We start from the raw sequence: 16,236 nt of genomic DNA, 5'->3' as shown, positions 1-16,236 counted from the left end.
TCCCACATTTCGGAATTTGCGGGGGTGTCTGGGTAATAAATTCTGGGTCGATTTGGGCATATCATACCTCTGCGGATTCCCACGTGTGTCCTCTTTTCGGAAATGCATGGGGTTCCCAATTTTCCCTGGTGGCTTGGACATCCGATGCCCATATCTGTATGTTGTGCCGGTCGGCAGAGTGTCTCAAATTCCGGTCAGAAAACAGACTTGGGGTTACTTGTGTTTTAGGCTTTCCCCTTTGCGGCCAGGTAGGTGCACCCACACGTGTGAGCTACCGTTTTCATCGGGACACCTGTGGAAATGCGGGACGGTAGGCCATGTGCTGTTGGGGGCGTGTTTCGATTGGTGAGCCGAGCGAAATGTGTGGAAAATGCATTTCTTTCCCCACATTTCGGACTTTGCGGGGGTGTCTGGGTAATAAATTCTGGGGCGATTTGGGCATATCATACCTCTGCAGATTCCCATAGGTGTCCTCTTTTCGGAAATGCATGGGGTTCCCTGTTTTCTCCGGTGGCTTGGACACGCAAGGCCCATATCTGTATGTTGCACCAGTGGCAGAGCGTCTCAAATTCCAGTCAGAAAACAGACTTGTGGTTACTTGTGTTTTGGGCTTTCCCCTTGGCGCCCAGGTAGGTGCACCCACACATGTGAGGTACCGTTTTCATCGGGACACCTGACGGAATGCGGGACAGTAGGCCATGTGTTGTTGGGGGCATGTTTCGATAGGTGAGCCGAGTCAAATGTCCGGAAAATGCATTTTTTTCCCCACATTTCAGACTTTGCGGGAGTGTCTGGGTAATACATTCTGGGGCGATTTGGGCATATCATACCTCTGCGGATTCCCACAGGTGTCCTATTTTTGGAAATGCATGGGGTTCCCTGTTTTCCCCGGTGGCTTAGACACCCGAGGCCCATATCTGTATGTTGTGCCGGTCGGCAGAGTGTCTCAAATTCCGGTCAGAAAACAGACTTGGGGTTACTTGTGTTTTAGGCTTTCCCCTTGGCGGCCTGGTAGGTGCATCCAAACATATGAGGTACCGCTTTCATCGGGACACCTGTAGGAACGCGGAACGGTAGGCCATGTGTTGTTGGGGCCGTGTTTCGATGGGTGAGCCGAGCGAAATGTGCGGAAAATGCATTTTTTTCCCACATTTCAGAGTTTGCGGGGGTGTCTGGGTAATCAATTCTGGGGCGATTTGGGCATATCATACCTCTGCAGATTCCCACGCATGTCCTCTTTTCGGAAATGCATAGGGTTGCCTGTTTTCCCTGGTGACTTGGACACCCGAGAACCATATCTGTATGTGGTGCCGTTCGGCAGAGCATCTCAAATTCCAGTCAGAAAACAGGCTTGGGGTTACTTGTGTTTTAGGCTTTCCCCTTGGCGGCCAGGTAGGTGCACCCACACATATGAGGTACCGTTTTCATCGGGACACCTGTGGGAACGCGGGATGGTAGGCCATGTGTTGTTGGGGGCGTGTTACGATGGGTGAGCCGAGCGAAATGTGCATTAAATGCATTTTTTTTCCAACATTTCTGACTTTGCTGGGCTGTCTGGGTAATAAATTCTGGGGCGATTTGGGCATATCATACCTCTGCGGATTCCCAGGGGTGTCCTCTTTTCGGAAATGTATGGGGTTCCCTGTTTTCCCTGGTGGCTTGGACACCCGAGGCCCATATCTGTATGTTGTGCCGGTCGGCAGAGCGTCTCAAATTCCGGTCAGAAAACAGACTTAGAGTTACTTGTGTTTTAGGCTTTTCCCTTTGCGGCCAGGTAGGTTCACCCACACATGTGAGGTACCGTTTTCATCGGGACACCTGTGGGAATGCGGGACGGTAGGCCATGTGTTGTTGGGGGCGTGTTTCGATTGGTGAGTCGAGTGAAATGTGCGGAAAATGCGTTTTTTTCCCCACGTTTCGGACTTTGCGGGGGTGTCTGGGTAATAAATTCTGGGGCGATTTGGGCATATCATACCTCTGCGGATTCCCACGCATGTCCTCTTTTCGGAAATGCATGGGGTTCCATGTTTTCCCCGGTGGCTTGGACACCCGAGGCCCATATCTGTATGTTGTGCCGGTCGGCAGAGCGTCTCAAATTCCAGTCAGAAAACAGAATTGGGGTTACTTGTGTTTTAGGCTTTCCCCTTGGTGGCAATGTAGTTGCACCTATACATGTGAGGTACTGTTTTCATCGGGACCCCTATGGGAACGCAGGACGGTAGGCCATGTGTTGTTGGGGGCGTGTTTCGATGGGTGAGCCGAGCGAAATGTGCGGAAAATGTGTTTTTTTCCCCACATTTCAGACTTTGCAGGGGTGTCTGGGTAATAAATTCTGGGGCGATTTGGGCATATCATACCTCTGCGGATTCCCACGGGTGTCCTCTTTTCAGAAACGCATGGGGTTCCCTGTTTTCTCCGGTGGCTTGGACACCCGAGGCCCATATCTGTATGTTGTGCCCGGTCGGCAGAGCGTCTCAAATTCCGGTCAGAAAACAGATTTGGGGTTACTTGTGTTTTAGGCTTTCCCCTTGGCGGCACGGTCGGTGCACCCACACATATGAGGTACTGTTTTCATCGGGACTCCTGTGGGAACGCAGGACGGTAGGCCATGTGCTGTTGGGGGTGTGTTACAATGGCTGAGCCGAGCGAAATGTGCGTTAAATGCGTTTTTTTCCCACATTTCGGAATTTGCGGGGATGTCTGGGTAAAAAATTCTGGGGCGATTTGGGCATTTCATACCTCTGCGGATTCCCACGGGTGTCCTCTTTTCGGAAATGCATGGGGTTCCCTGTTTTCCCTGGTTGCTTGGACACCCGAGACCCATATCTGTATGTGGTGCCGTTCGGCAGAGCGTCTCAAATTCCAGTCAGAAAGCAGGCTTGGGGTTACTTGTGTTTTAGGCTTTCCCCTTGGCGGCCAGGTAGGTGCACCCACACATGTGAGGTACTGTTTTCATCGCGACACGTGTGGGAACGCAGGACGGTAGGCCATGTGTTGTTTGGGGCGTGTTTCGATGGGTGAGCCGAGCGAAATGTGCGGAAAATGCGTTTTTTCCCCCACATTTCGGACTTTGCAGGGGTGTCTGGGTAATAAATTCTGGGGCGATTTGGGCATATCATACCTCTGTGGATTCACACGGGTGTCCTCTTTTCGGAAATGCATGGGGTTCCCCGTTTTCCCCGGTGGCTTGGACACCCGAGGCCCATATCTGTATGTTGTGCCGGTCGGCAGAGCGTCTCAAATTCCAGTCAGAAAACAGAATTGGGGTTACTTGTGTTTTAGGCTTTCCCCTTTGCGGCCAGGTAGGTTCACCCACACATGTGAGGTACCGTTTTCATCGGGACACCTGTGGGAATACGGGACGGTAGGCCATGTGTTGTTGGGGGCGTGTTTCGATTGGTGAGTCGAGTGAAATGTGCGGAAAATGCGTTTTTTTCCCCACGTTTTGGACTTTGCGGGGGTGCCTGGGTAATAAATTCTGGGGCGATTTGGGCATATCATACCTCTGCGGATTCCCACAGGTGTCCTCTTTTCGGAAATGCATGGGGTTCCCTGTTTTCCCCGGTGGCTTGGACACCCGAGGCCCATATCTGTATGTTGTGCCGGTCGGCAGAGCGTCTCAAATTCCGGTCAGAAAACAGATTTGGGGTTACTTGTGTTTTAGGCTTTCCCCTTGGCAGCCAGGTAGGTGCACCCACACATGTGAGGTACCGTTTTCATCAGGACACCTGTGGGAACGCGAAACTGTATGCCATGTGTTGTTTGGGGCGTGTTACGATGGGTGAGCCGAGCGAAATGTGCATTAAATGCATTGTTTTTCCAACATTTCGGCATTGCGGGGCTGTCTGGGTAATAAATTCTGGGGCGATTTGGGCATATCATACCTCTGCGGATTCCCACGCATGTCCTCTTTTCGGAAATGCATGGGGTTCCCTGTTTTCCCCGGTGGCTTGGACACCCGAGGCCCATATCTGTATGTTGTGCCGGTCGGCAGAGCGTCTCAAATTCCAGTCAGAAAACAGAATTGGGGTTACTTGTGTTTTAGGCTTTCCCCTTGGTGGCCATGTAGTTGCACCTACATATGTGAGGTACTGTTTTCATCGGGACCCCTATGGGAACGCAGGACGGTAGGCCATGTGTTATTGGGGGCGTGTTTCGATGGGTGAGCCAAGCGAAATGTGCGGAAAATGTGTTTTTTTCCCCACATTTCGGACTTTGCAGGGGTGTCTGGGTAATAAATTCTGGGGCGATTTGGGCATATCATACCTCTGCGGATTCCCACGGGTGTCCTCTTTTCAGAAACGCATGGGGTTCCCTGTTTTCTCCGGTGGCTTGGACACCCGAGGCCCATATCTGTATGTTGTGCCCGGTCGGCAGAGCGTCTCAAATTCCGGTCAGAAAACAGATTTGGGGTTACTTGTGTTTTAGGCTTTCCCCTTGGCGGCACGGTCGGTGCACCCACACATATGAGGTACCGTTTTCATCGGGACTCCTGTGGGAACGCAGGACGGTAGGCCATGTGTTGTTGGGGGTGTGTTACAATGGCTGAGCCGAGCGAAATGTGCGTTAAATGTGTTTTTTTTCCCACATTTCGGAATTTGCGGGGGTGTCTGGGTAATAAATTCTGGGGCGATTTGGGCATATCATACCTCTACGGATTCCCACGGGTGTCCTCTTTTCGGAAATGCATGGGGTTCCCTGTTTTCCCTGGTTGCTTTGACACCCGAGACCCATATCTGTATGTGGTGCCGTTCGGCAGAGCGTCTCAAATTCCAGTCAGAAAGCAGGCTTGGGTTTACTTGTGTTTTAGGCTTTCCCCTTGGCGGCCAGGTAGGTGCACCCACACATATGAGGTACCGTTTTCATCGGGACACCTGTGGGAATGCGGGACGGTAGGCCATGTGTTGTTGGGGATGTGTTTCGATTGGTGAGTCGAGTGAAATGTGCGGAAAACGCGTTTTTTTCCCCACGTTTCGGACTTTGCAGGGGTGTCTGGGTAATAAATTCTGGGGCGATTTGGGCATATCATACCTCTGCGGATTCCCACAGGTGTCCTCTTTTTGGAAATGCATGGGGTTCTCTGTTTTCCCCGGTGGCTTGGAAACCCGAGGCCCATATCTGTATGTTGTGCCGGTAAGCAGAGCGTCTCAATTTCCGGTCAGAAAACAGATTTGGGGTTACTTGTGTTTTAGGCTTTCCCCTTGGCAGCCAGGTAGGTGCACCCACACATGTGAGGTACCGTTGTCATCGGGACACCTGTGGGAATGCGGAACGGTAGGCCATGTGTTGTTTGGGGCGTGTTACGATGGGTGAGCCGAGCGAAATGTGCATTAAATGCATTGTTTTTCCAACATTTCGGACCTTGTGGGGCTGTCTGGGTAATAAATTCTGGGGCGATTTAGGCATATCATACCTCTGCGGATTCCCACGCATGTCCTCTTTTCGGAAATGCATGGGGTTCCCTGTTTTCCCCGGTGGCTTGGACACCCGAGGCCCATATCTGTATGTTGTGCCGGTCGGCAGAGTGTCTCAAATTCAGGTCAGAAAACAGACTTGCGGTTACTTGTGTTTTAGGCTTTCCCCTTGGCGGCCAGGTAGGTGCACCCAAACATGTGAGGTACCGTTTTCATCGGGACCCCTATGGGAACGCAGGACGGTAGGCCATGTGTTGTTGGGGGCGTGTTTCGATGGGTGAGCCGAGCGAAATGTGCGGAAAATGTGTTTTTTTCCCCACATTTCGGACTTTGCAGGGGTGTCTGGGTAATAAATTCTGGGGCGATTTGGGCATATCATACCTCTGCGGATTCCCACGGGTGTCCTCTTTTCAGAAACGCATGGGGTTCCCTGTTTTCTCCAGTGGCTTGGACACCCGAGGCCCATATCTGTATTTTGTGCCGGTCGGCAGAGCGTCTCAAATTCCAGTCAGAAAACTGATTTGGGGTTACTTGTGTTTTAGGCTTTCACCTTGGCGGCACGGTCGGTGCACCCACACATATGAGGTACCATTTTCATCGGGACTCCTGTGGGAATGCAGGACGGTAGGCCATGTGTTGTTGGGGGCGTGTTACGATGGGTGAGCCGAGCGAAATGTGCGTTAAAAGCGTTTTTTTTCCCACATTTCGGAATTTGCGGGGGTGTCTGGGTAATAAATTCTGGGGCGATTTGGGCATATCATACCTCTGCGGATTCCCACGTGTGTCCTCTTTTCGGAAATGCATGGGGTTCCCTATTTTCCCTGGTGGCTTGGACACCCGAGGCCCATATCTGTATGTTGTGCCGGTCGGCAGAGCGTCTCAAATTCCGGTCAGAAAACAGACTTGGGGTTACTTGTGTTTTAGGCTTTCCCCTTGGCGGCCAGGTAGGTGCATCCAAACATATGAGGTACCGCTTTCATCGGGACACCTGTAGGAACGCGGAACGGTAGGCCATGTGTTGTTGGGGCCGTGTTTCGATGGGTGAGCCGAGCGAAATGTGCGGAAAATGCATTTTCTTTCCCACATTTCGGAGTTTGCGGGGGTGTCTGGGTAATCAATTCTGGGGCAATTTGGGCATATCATACCTCTGCAGATTCCCACGCATGTCCTCTTTTCGGAAATGCATAGGGTTGCCTGTTTTCCCTGGTGGCTTCGACACCCGAGACCCATATCTGTATGTGGTGCCGTTCGGCAGAGCGTCTCAAATTCCAATCAGAAAACAGGCTTGGGGTTACTTGTGTTTTAGGCTTTCCTCTTGGCGGCCAGGTAGGTGCACCCACACATATGAGGTACCGTTTTCATCGGGACACCTGTGGGAACGCGGGATGGTAGGCCATGTGTTGTTGGGGGCGTGTTACGATGGGTGAGCCGAGCGAAATGTGCATTAAATGCATTTTTTTTCCAACATTTCTGACTTTGCGGGGCTGTCTGGGTAATAAATTCTGGGGCGATTTGGGCATATCATACCTCTGCGGATTCCCAGGGGTGTCCTCTTTTCGGAAATGTATGGGGTTCCCTGTTTTCCCTGGTGGCTTGGACACCCGAGGCCCATATCTGTGTGTTGTGCCGGTCGGCAGAGCGTCTCAAATTCCGGTCAGAAAACAGACTTAGAGTTACTTGTGTTTTAGGCTTTCCCCTTTGCGGCCAGGTAGGTTCACCCACACATGTGAGGTACCGTTTTCATCGGGACACCTGTGGGAATGCGGGACGGTAGGCCATGTGTTGTTGGGGGCGTGTTTCGATTGGTGAGTCGAGTGAAATGTGCGGAAAATGCGTTTTTTTCCCCACGTTTCGGATTTTGCGGGGGTGTCTGGGTAATAAATTCTGGGGCGATTTGGGCATATCATACCTCTGCGGATTCCCACAGGTGTCCTCTTTTCGGAAATGCATGGGGTTCCCTGTTTTCCCCGGTGGCTTGGACACCCGAGGCCCATATCTGTATGTTGTGCCGGTCGGCAGAGCGTCTCAAATTCCGGTCAGAAAACAGATTTGGGGTTACTTGTGTTTTGGGCTTTCCTCTTGGCAGCCAGGTAGGTGCACCCACACATGTGAGGTACCGTTTTCATTGGGACACCTGTGGGAACGCGAAACTGTAGGCCATGTGTTGTTTGGGGCGTGTTACGATGGGTGAGCCGAGCGAAATGTGCATTAAATGCATTGTTTTTCCAACATTTCGGCATTGCGGGGCTGTCTGGGTAATACATTCTGGGGCGATTTGGGCATATCATACCTCTGCGGATTCCCACGCATGTCCTCTTTTCGGAAATGCATGGGGTTCCATGTTTTCCCCGGTGGCTTGGACACCCGAGGCCCATATCGGTATGTTGTGCCGGTCGGCAGAGCGTCTCAAATTCCAGTCAGAAAACAGAATTCTGGTTACTTGTGTTTTAGGCTTTCCCCTTGGTGGCCATGTAGTTGCACCTACACATGTGAGGTACTGTTTTCATCGGGACCCCTATGGGAACGCAGGACGGTAGGCCATGTGTTGTTGGGGGCGTGTTTCGATGGGTGAGCCGAGCGAAATATGCGGAAAATGCGTTTTTTTCCCCACATTTCGGACTTTGCAGGGGTGTCTGGGTAATAAATTCTGGGGCGATTTGGGCATATCATACCTCTGCGGATTCCCACGGGTGTCCTCTTTTCAGAAACGCATGGGGTTCCCTGTTGTCTCCGGTGGCTTGGACACCCGAGGCCCATATCTGTATGTTGTGCCCGGTCGGCAGAGCGTCTCAAATTCCGGTCAGAAAACAGATTTGGGGTTACTTGTGTTTTAGGCTTTCCCCTTGGCGGCACGGTCGGTGCACCCACACATATGAGGTACCGTTTTCATCGGGACTCCTGTGGGAACGCAGGACAGTAGGCCATGTGTTGTTGGGGGCGTGTTACAATGGCTGAGCCGAGCGAAATGTGCGTTAAATGCGTTTTTTTCCCACATTTCGGAATTTGCGGGGGTGTCTGGGTAATAAATTCTGGGGAGATTTGGGCATATCATACCTCTGCGGATTCCCACGGGTGTCCTCTTTTCGGAAATGCATGGGGTTCCCTGTTTTCCCTGGTTGCTTGGACACCCGAGACCCATATCTGTATGTGGTGCCGTTCGGCAGAGCGTCTCAAATTCCAGTCAGAAAGCAGGCTTGGGGTTACTTGTGTTTTAGGCTTTCCCCTTGGTGGCCAGGTAGGTGCACCCACACATGTGAGGTACTGTTTTCATCGTGACACGTGTGGGAACGCAGGACGGTAGGCCATGTGTTGTTGGGGCGTGTTTCGGTGGGTGAGCCGAGCAAAATGTGCGGAAAATGCGTTTTTTCCCCCACATTTCGGACTTTGCAGGGGTGTCTGGGTAATAAATTCTGGGGCGATTTGGGCATATCATACCTCTGTGGATTCACACGGGTGTCCTCTTTTCGGAAATGCATGGGGTTCCCCGTTTTCCCCGGTGGCTTGGACACCCGAGGCCCATATCTGTATGTTGTGCCGGTCGGCAGAGCGTCTGAAATTCCAGTCAGAAAACAGATTTGGGGTTAGTTGTGTGTTAGGCTTTCCCCTTGGTGGCCAGGTAGGTGCACCCACACATATGAGGTACCGTTTTCATCGGGACACCTGTGGGAATGCGGGACGGTAGGCCATGTGTTGTTGGGGACGTGTTTCGATTGGTGAGTCGAGTGAAATGTGCGGAAAATGCGTTTTTTTCCCCACGTTTCGGACTTTGCAGGGGTGTCTGGGTAATAAATTCTGGGGCGATTTGGGCATATCATACCTCTGCGGATTCCCACGGGTGTCCTCTTTTCAGAAACGCATGGGGTTCCCTGTTTTCTCCAGTGGCTTGGACACCCGAGGCCCATATCTGTATGTTGTGCCGGTCGGCAGAGCGTCTCAAATTCCGGTCAGAAAACAGATTTGGGGTTACTTGTGTTTTAGGCTTTCCCCTTGGCGGCACGGTCGGTGCACCCACACATATGAGGTACCATTTTCATCGGGACTCCTGTGGGAACGCAGGACAGTAGGCCATGTGTTGTTGGGGGCGTGTTACGATGGGTGAGCCGAGCGAAATGTGCGTTAAATGCGTTTTTTTTCCCACATTTCGGAATTTGCGGGGGTGTCTGGGTAATAAATTCTGGGTCGATTTGGGCATATCATACCTCTGCGGATTCCCACGTGTGTCCTCTTTTCGGAAATGCATGGGGTTCCCTATTTTCCCTGGTGGCTTGGACACCCGATGCCCATATCTGTGTATTGTGCCGGTCGGCAGAGTGTCTCAAATTCCGGTCATAAAACAGACTTGGGGTTACTTGTGTTTTAGGCTTTCCCCTTTGCGTCTAGGTAGGTGCACCCACACATGTGAGCTACCGTTTTCATCGGGACACCTGTGGGAATGCGGGACGGTAGGCCATGTGCTGTTGGGGGCGTGTTTCGATTGGTGAGCCGAGTGAAATATGTGGAAAATGCGTTTCTTTCCCCACATTTCGGACTTTGCGGGGGTGTCTGGGTAATAAATTCTGGGGCGATTTGGGCATATCATACCTCTGCAGATTCCCATAGGTGTCCTCTTTTCGGAAATGCATGGGGTTCCCTGTTTTCTCCGGTGGCTTGGACACCCAAGGCCCATATCTGTATGTTGCACCAGTGGCACAGCGTCTCAAATTCCAGTCAGAAAACAGACTTGTGGTTACTTGTGTTTTGGGCTTTCCCCTTGGCGCCCAGGTAGGTGCACCCACACATGTGAGGTACCGTTTTCATTGGGACACCTGACGGAATGCGGGACGGTAGGCCATGTGTTGTTGGGGGCATGTTTCGATAGGTGAGCCGAGTGAAATGTGCGGAAAATGCATTTTTTTCCCCACATTTCAGACTTTGCGGGAGTGTCTGGGTAATAAATTCTGGGGCGATTTGGGCATATCATACCTCTGCGGATTCCCACAGGTGTCCTCTTTTTGGAAATGCATGGGGTTCCCTGTTTTCCCCGGTTGCTTAGACACCCGAGGCCCATATCTGTATGTTGTGCCGGTCGGCAGAGCGTCTCAAATTCCGGTCAGAAAACAGACTTAGGGTTACTTGTGTTTTAGGCTTTCCCCTTTGCGGCCAGGTAGGTGCACCCACACACAATGAGCTACCGTTTTCATCTGGACACCTGTGGGAATGCGGGACGGTAGGCCATGTGCTGTTGGGGGCGTGTTTCGATTGGTGAGCCGAGCGAAATGTGTGGAAAATGCGTTTCTTTCCCCACATTTCGGACTTTGCGGGGGTATCTGGGTAATAAATTCTGGGGCGATTTGGGCATATCATACCTCTGCAGATTCCCATAGATGTCCTCTTTTCGGAAATGCATGGGGTTCCTTGTTTTCTCCGGTGGCTTGGACACCCAAGGCCCATATCTGTATGTTGCGCCAGTGGCAGAGCGTCTCAAATTCCAGTCAGAAAACAGACTTGTGGTTACTTGTGTTTTGGGCTTTCCCCTTGGCGCCCAGGTAGGTGCACCCACACATGTGAGGTACCGTTTTCATCGGGACACCTGACGGAATGCGTGACGGTAGGCCATGTGTTGTTGGGGGCATGTTTCGATAGGTGAGCCGAGTGAAATGTGCAGAAAATGCCTTTTTTTCCCCACATTTCGGACTTTGCAGGAGTGTCTGGGTAATAAATTCTGGGGCTATTTGGGCATATCATACCTCTGCGGCCTCCCACAGGTGTCCTCTTTTTGGAAATGCATGGGGTTCCCTGTTTTCCCTGGTGGCTTAGACACCCGAGGCCCATATCTGTATGTCGTGCCGGTCGGCAGAACGTCTCAAATTCCGGTCAGAAAACAGACTTGGGGTTACTTGTGTTTTAGGCTTTCCCCTTGGCGGCCAGGTAGGTGCATCCACACATATGAGGTACCGCTTTCATCGGGACACCTGTAGGAACGCGGAACGGTAGGCCATGTGTTGTTGGGGCCGTGTTTCGATGGGTGAGCCGAGCGAAATGTGCGGAAAATGCATTTTTTTCCCACATTTCGGAGTTTGTGGGGGTGTCTGGGTAATCAATTCTGGGGCGATTTGGGCATATCATACCTCTGCAGATTCCCACGCATGTCCTCTTTTCAGAAATGCATAGGGTTGCCTGTTTTCCCTGGTGGCTTGGACACCCGAGACCCATATCTGTATGTGGTGCCGTTCGGCAGAGCGTCTCAAATTCCAGTCAGAAAACAGGCTTGGGGTTACTTGTGTTTTAGGCTTTCTCCTTTGCGGCCAGGTAGGTTCACCCACACATGTGAGGTACCGTTTTCATCGGGACACCTGTGGGAATGCGGGACGGTAGGCCATGTGTTGTTGGGGGCGTGTTTCGATTGGTGAGTCGAGTGAAATGTGCGGAAAATGCGTTTGTTTTCCCCACGTTTCGGACTTTGCGGGGGTGTCTGGGTAATAAATTCTGGGGCGATTTGGGCATATCATACCTCTGCGGATTCCCACAGGTGTCCTCTTTTCGGAAATGCATGGGGTTCCCTGTTTTCCCCGGTGGCTTGGACACCCGCGGCCCATATCTGTATGTTGTGCCGGTCGGCAGAGCGTCTCAAATTCCGGTCAGAAAACAGATTTGGGGTTACTTGTGTTTTAGGCTTTCCCCTTGGGAGCCAGGTAGGTGCACCCACACATGTGAGGTACCGTTTTCATCGGGACACCTGTGGGAACGCGAAACTGTAGGCCATGTGTTGTTTGGGGCGTGTTACGATGGGTGAGCCGAGCGAAATGTGCATTAAATGCATTGTTTTTCCAACATTTCGGCATTGCGGGGCTGTCTGGGTAATAAATTCTGGGGCGATTTGGGCATATCATACCTCTGCGGATCCCACGCATTTCCTCTTTTCGGAAATGCATGGGGTTCCCTGTTTTCCCCGGTGGCTTGGACACCCGAGGCCCATATCTGTATGTTGTGCCGGTCGGCAGAGCGTCTCAAATTCCAGTCAGAAAACAGAATTGGGGTTACTTGTTTTTTAGGCTTTCCCCTTGGTGGCCATGTAGTTGCACCTACACATGTGAGGTACTGTTTTCATCGGGACCCCTATGGGAACGCAGGACGGTAGGCCATGTGTTGTTGGGGGCGTGTTACGATGGGTGAGCCAAGCGAAATGTGCGGAAAATGTGTTTTTTTCCCCACATTTCGGACTTTGCAGGGGTGTCTGGGTAATAAATTCTGGGGCGATTTGGGCATATCATACCTCTGCGGATTCCCACGGGTGTCCTCTTTTCAGAAACGCATGGGGTTCCCTGTTTTCTCCGGTGGCTTGGACACCCGAGGCCCATATCTGTATGTTGTGCCCGGTCGGCAGAGCGTCTCAAATTCCGGTCAGAAAACAGATTTGGGGTTACTTGTGTTTTAGGCTTTCCCCTTGGTGGCACGGTCGGTGCACCCACACATATGAGGTACCGTTTTCATTCGGACTCCTGTGGGAACGCAGGACGGTAGGCCATGTGTTGTTGGGGGCGTGTTACAATGGCTGAGCCGAGCGAAATGTGCGTTAAATGCGTTTTTTTCCCACATTTCGGAATTTGCGGGGGTGTCTGGGTAATAAATTCTGGGGCGATTTGGGCATATCATACCTCTGCGGATTCCCACGGGTGTCCTCTTTTCGGAAATGCATGGGGTTCCCTGTTTTCCCTGGTTGCTTGGACACCCGAGACCCATATCTGTATGTGGTGCTGTTCGGCAGAGCGTCTCAAATTCCAGTCAGAAAGCAGGCTTGGGGTTACTTGTGTTTTAGGCTTTCCCCTTGGCGGCCAGGTAGGTACACCCACACATGTGAGGTACTGTTTTCATCGCGACACGTGTGGGAACGCAGGACGGTAGGCCATGTGTTGTTGGGGCGTGTTTCGATGGCTGAGCCAAGCGAAATGTGCGGAAAATGCATTTTTTCCCCCACATTTCGGACTTTGCAGGGGTGTCTGGGTAATAAATTCTTGGGCGATTTGGACATATCATACCTCTGTGGATTCACACGGGTGTCCTCTTTTCGGAAATGCATGGGGTTCCCTGTTTTCCCCGGTGGCTTGGACGCCCGAGGCCCATATCTGTATGTTGTGCCGGTCGGCAGAGCGTCTGAAATTCCAGTCAGAAAACAGATTTGGGGTTACTTGTGTGTTAGGCTTTCCCCTTGGTGGCCAGGTAGGTGCACCCACACATATGAGGTACCATTTTCATCGGGACACCTGTGGGAATGCGGGACGGTAGGCCATGTGTTGTTGGGGACGTGTTTCGATTGGTGAGTCGAGTGAAATGTGCGGAAAATGCGTTTTTTTCCCCACGTTTCGGACTTTGCAGGGGTGTCTGGGTAATAAATTCTGGGGCGATTTGGGCATATCATACCTCTGCGGATTCCCACAGGTGTCCTCTTTTCGGAAATGCATGGGGTTCCCTGTTTTCCCCGGTGGCTTGGACACCCGAGGCCCATATCTGTATGTTGTGCCGGTCGGCAGAGCGTCTCAAATTCCGGTCAGAAAACAGATTTGGGGTTACTTGTGTTTTAGGCTTTCCCCTTGGCAGCCAGGTAGGTGCACCCACACATGTGAGGTACCGTTGTCATAGGGACACCTGTGGGAATGCGGAACGGTAGGCCATGTGTTGTTTGGGGCGTGTTACGATGGGTGAGCCGAGCGAAATTTGCATTAAATGCATTGTTTTTCCAACATTTCGGACCTTGCGGGGCTGTCTGGGTAATAAATTCTGGGGGATTTAGGCATATCATACCTCTGCGGATTCCCACGCATGTCCTCTTTTCGGAAATGCATCGGGTTCCCTGTTTTCCCCGGTGGCTTGGACACCCGAGGCCCATATCTGTATGTTGTGCCGGTCGGCAGAGCGTCTCAAATTCCAGTCAGAAAACAGAATTGGGGTTACTTGTGTTTTAGGCTTTCCCCTTGGTGGCCAGGTAGGTGCACCCACACATATGAGGTACCATTTTCATTGGGACACCTGTGGGAATGTGGAACGGTAGGCCATGTGTTGTTGGGGGCGTGTTACGATGGGTGAGCCGAGCGAAATGTGCATTAAATGCGTTTTTTTCCAACATTTCGGACTTTGCGGGGGTGTCTGGGTCATAAATTCTGGGGCGATTTGGGCATATCATACCTCTGCGGATTCCCACAGGTGTCCTCTTTTCGGAAATGCATGGGGTTCCCTGTTTTCCCCGGTGGCTTGGACACCCGAGGCCCATATCTGTATGTTGTGCCGGTCGGCAGAGTGTCTCAAATTCCGGTCAGAAAATAGACTTGCGGTTACTTGTGTTTTAGGCTTTCCCCTTGGCGGCCAGGTAGGTGCACCCAAACATGTGAGGTACCGTTTTCATCGGGACCCCTATGGGAATGCAGGACGGTAGACCATGGGTTGTTGGGGGCGTGTTTCGATGGGTGAGCCGAGCGAAATGTGCGGAAAATGTGTTTTTTTCCCCACATTTCGGACTTTGCAGGGGTGTCTGGGTAATAAATTCTGGGGCGATTTGGGCATATCATACCTCTGCAGATTCCCACGGGTGTCCTCTTTTCAGAAACGCATGGGGTTCCCTGTTTTCTCCAGTGGCTTCGACACCCGAGGCCCATATCTGTATGTTGTGCCGGTCGGCAGAGCGTCTCAAATTCCGGTCAGAAAACAGATTTGGGGTTACTTGTGTTTTGGGCTTTCCCCTTGGCGCCCAGGTAGGTGCACCCACACATGTGAGGTACCGTTTTCATCGGGACACCTGACGGAATGCGGGATGGTAGGCCATGTGTTGTTGGGGGCATGTTTCGATAGGTGAGCCGAGTGAAATGTGCGGAAAATGCATTTTTTTCCCCACATTTCAGACTTTGCGGGAGTGTCTGGGTAATACATTCTGGGGCGATTTGGGCATATCATACCTCTGCGGATTCCCACAGGTGTCCTCTTTTTGGAAATGCATGGGGTTCCCTGTTTTCCCCGGTTGCTTAGACACCCGAGGCCCATATCTGTATGTTGTGCCGGTCGGCAGAGCGTCTCAAATTCCGGTCAGAAAACAGACTTAGGGTTACTTGTGTTTTAGGCTTTCCCCTTTGCGGCCAGGTAGGTGCACCCACACACAATGAGCTACAGTTTTCATCAGGACACCTGTGGGAATGCGGGACGGTAGGCCATGTGCTGTTGGGGGCGTGTTTCGATTGGTGAGCCGAGCGAAATGTGTGGAAAATGAGTTTCTTTCCCCACATTTCGGACTTTGCGGGCGTGTCTGGGTAATAAATTCTGGGGCGATTTGGGCATATCATACCTCTGCAGATTCCCATAGGTGTCCTCTTTTTGGAAATGCATGGGGTTCCCTGTTTTCCCCGGTGGCTTAGACACCCGAGGCCCATATCTGTATGTCGTGCCGGTCGGCAGAACGTCTCAAATTCCGGTCAGAAAACAGACTTGGGGTTACTTGTGTTTTAGGCTTTCCCCTTGGCGGCCAGGTAGGTGCATCCACACATATGAGGTACCGCTTTCATCGGGACACCTGTAGGAACGCGGAACGGTAGGCCATGTGTTGTTGGGGCCGTGTTTCGATGGGTGAGCCGAGCGAAATGTGCGGAAAATGCATTTTTTTTCCCACATTTCGGAGTTGCGGGGGTGTCTGGGTAATCAATTCTGGGGCGATTTGGGCATATCATACCTCTGCAGATTCCCACGCATGTCCTCTTTTCAGAAATGCATAGGGTTGCCTGTTTTCCCTGGTGGCTTGGACACCCAAGACCCATATCTGTATGTGGTGCCGTTCGGCAGAGCGTCTCAAATTCCAGTCAGAAAA

The sequence above is a fragment of the Ambystoma mexicanum genome, chromosome 5p (assembly GCF_040938575.1).
Source record: "Ambystoma mexicanum isolate Mex_15411 chromosome 5p, UKY_AmexF1_1, whole genome shotgun sequence".
Classification (NCBI taxonomy): domain Eukaryota; kingdom Metazoa; phylum Chordata; class Amphibia; order Caudata; family Ambystomatidae; genus Ambystoma; species Ambystoma mexicanum.
Note: the sequence above shows the minus strand (reverse complement) of the source record.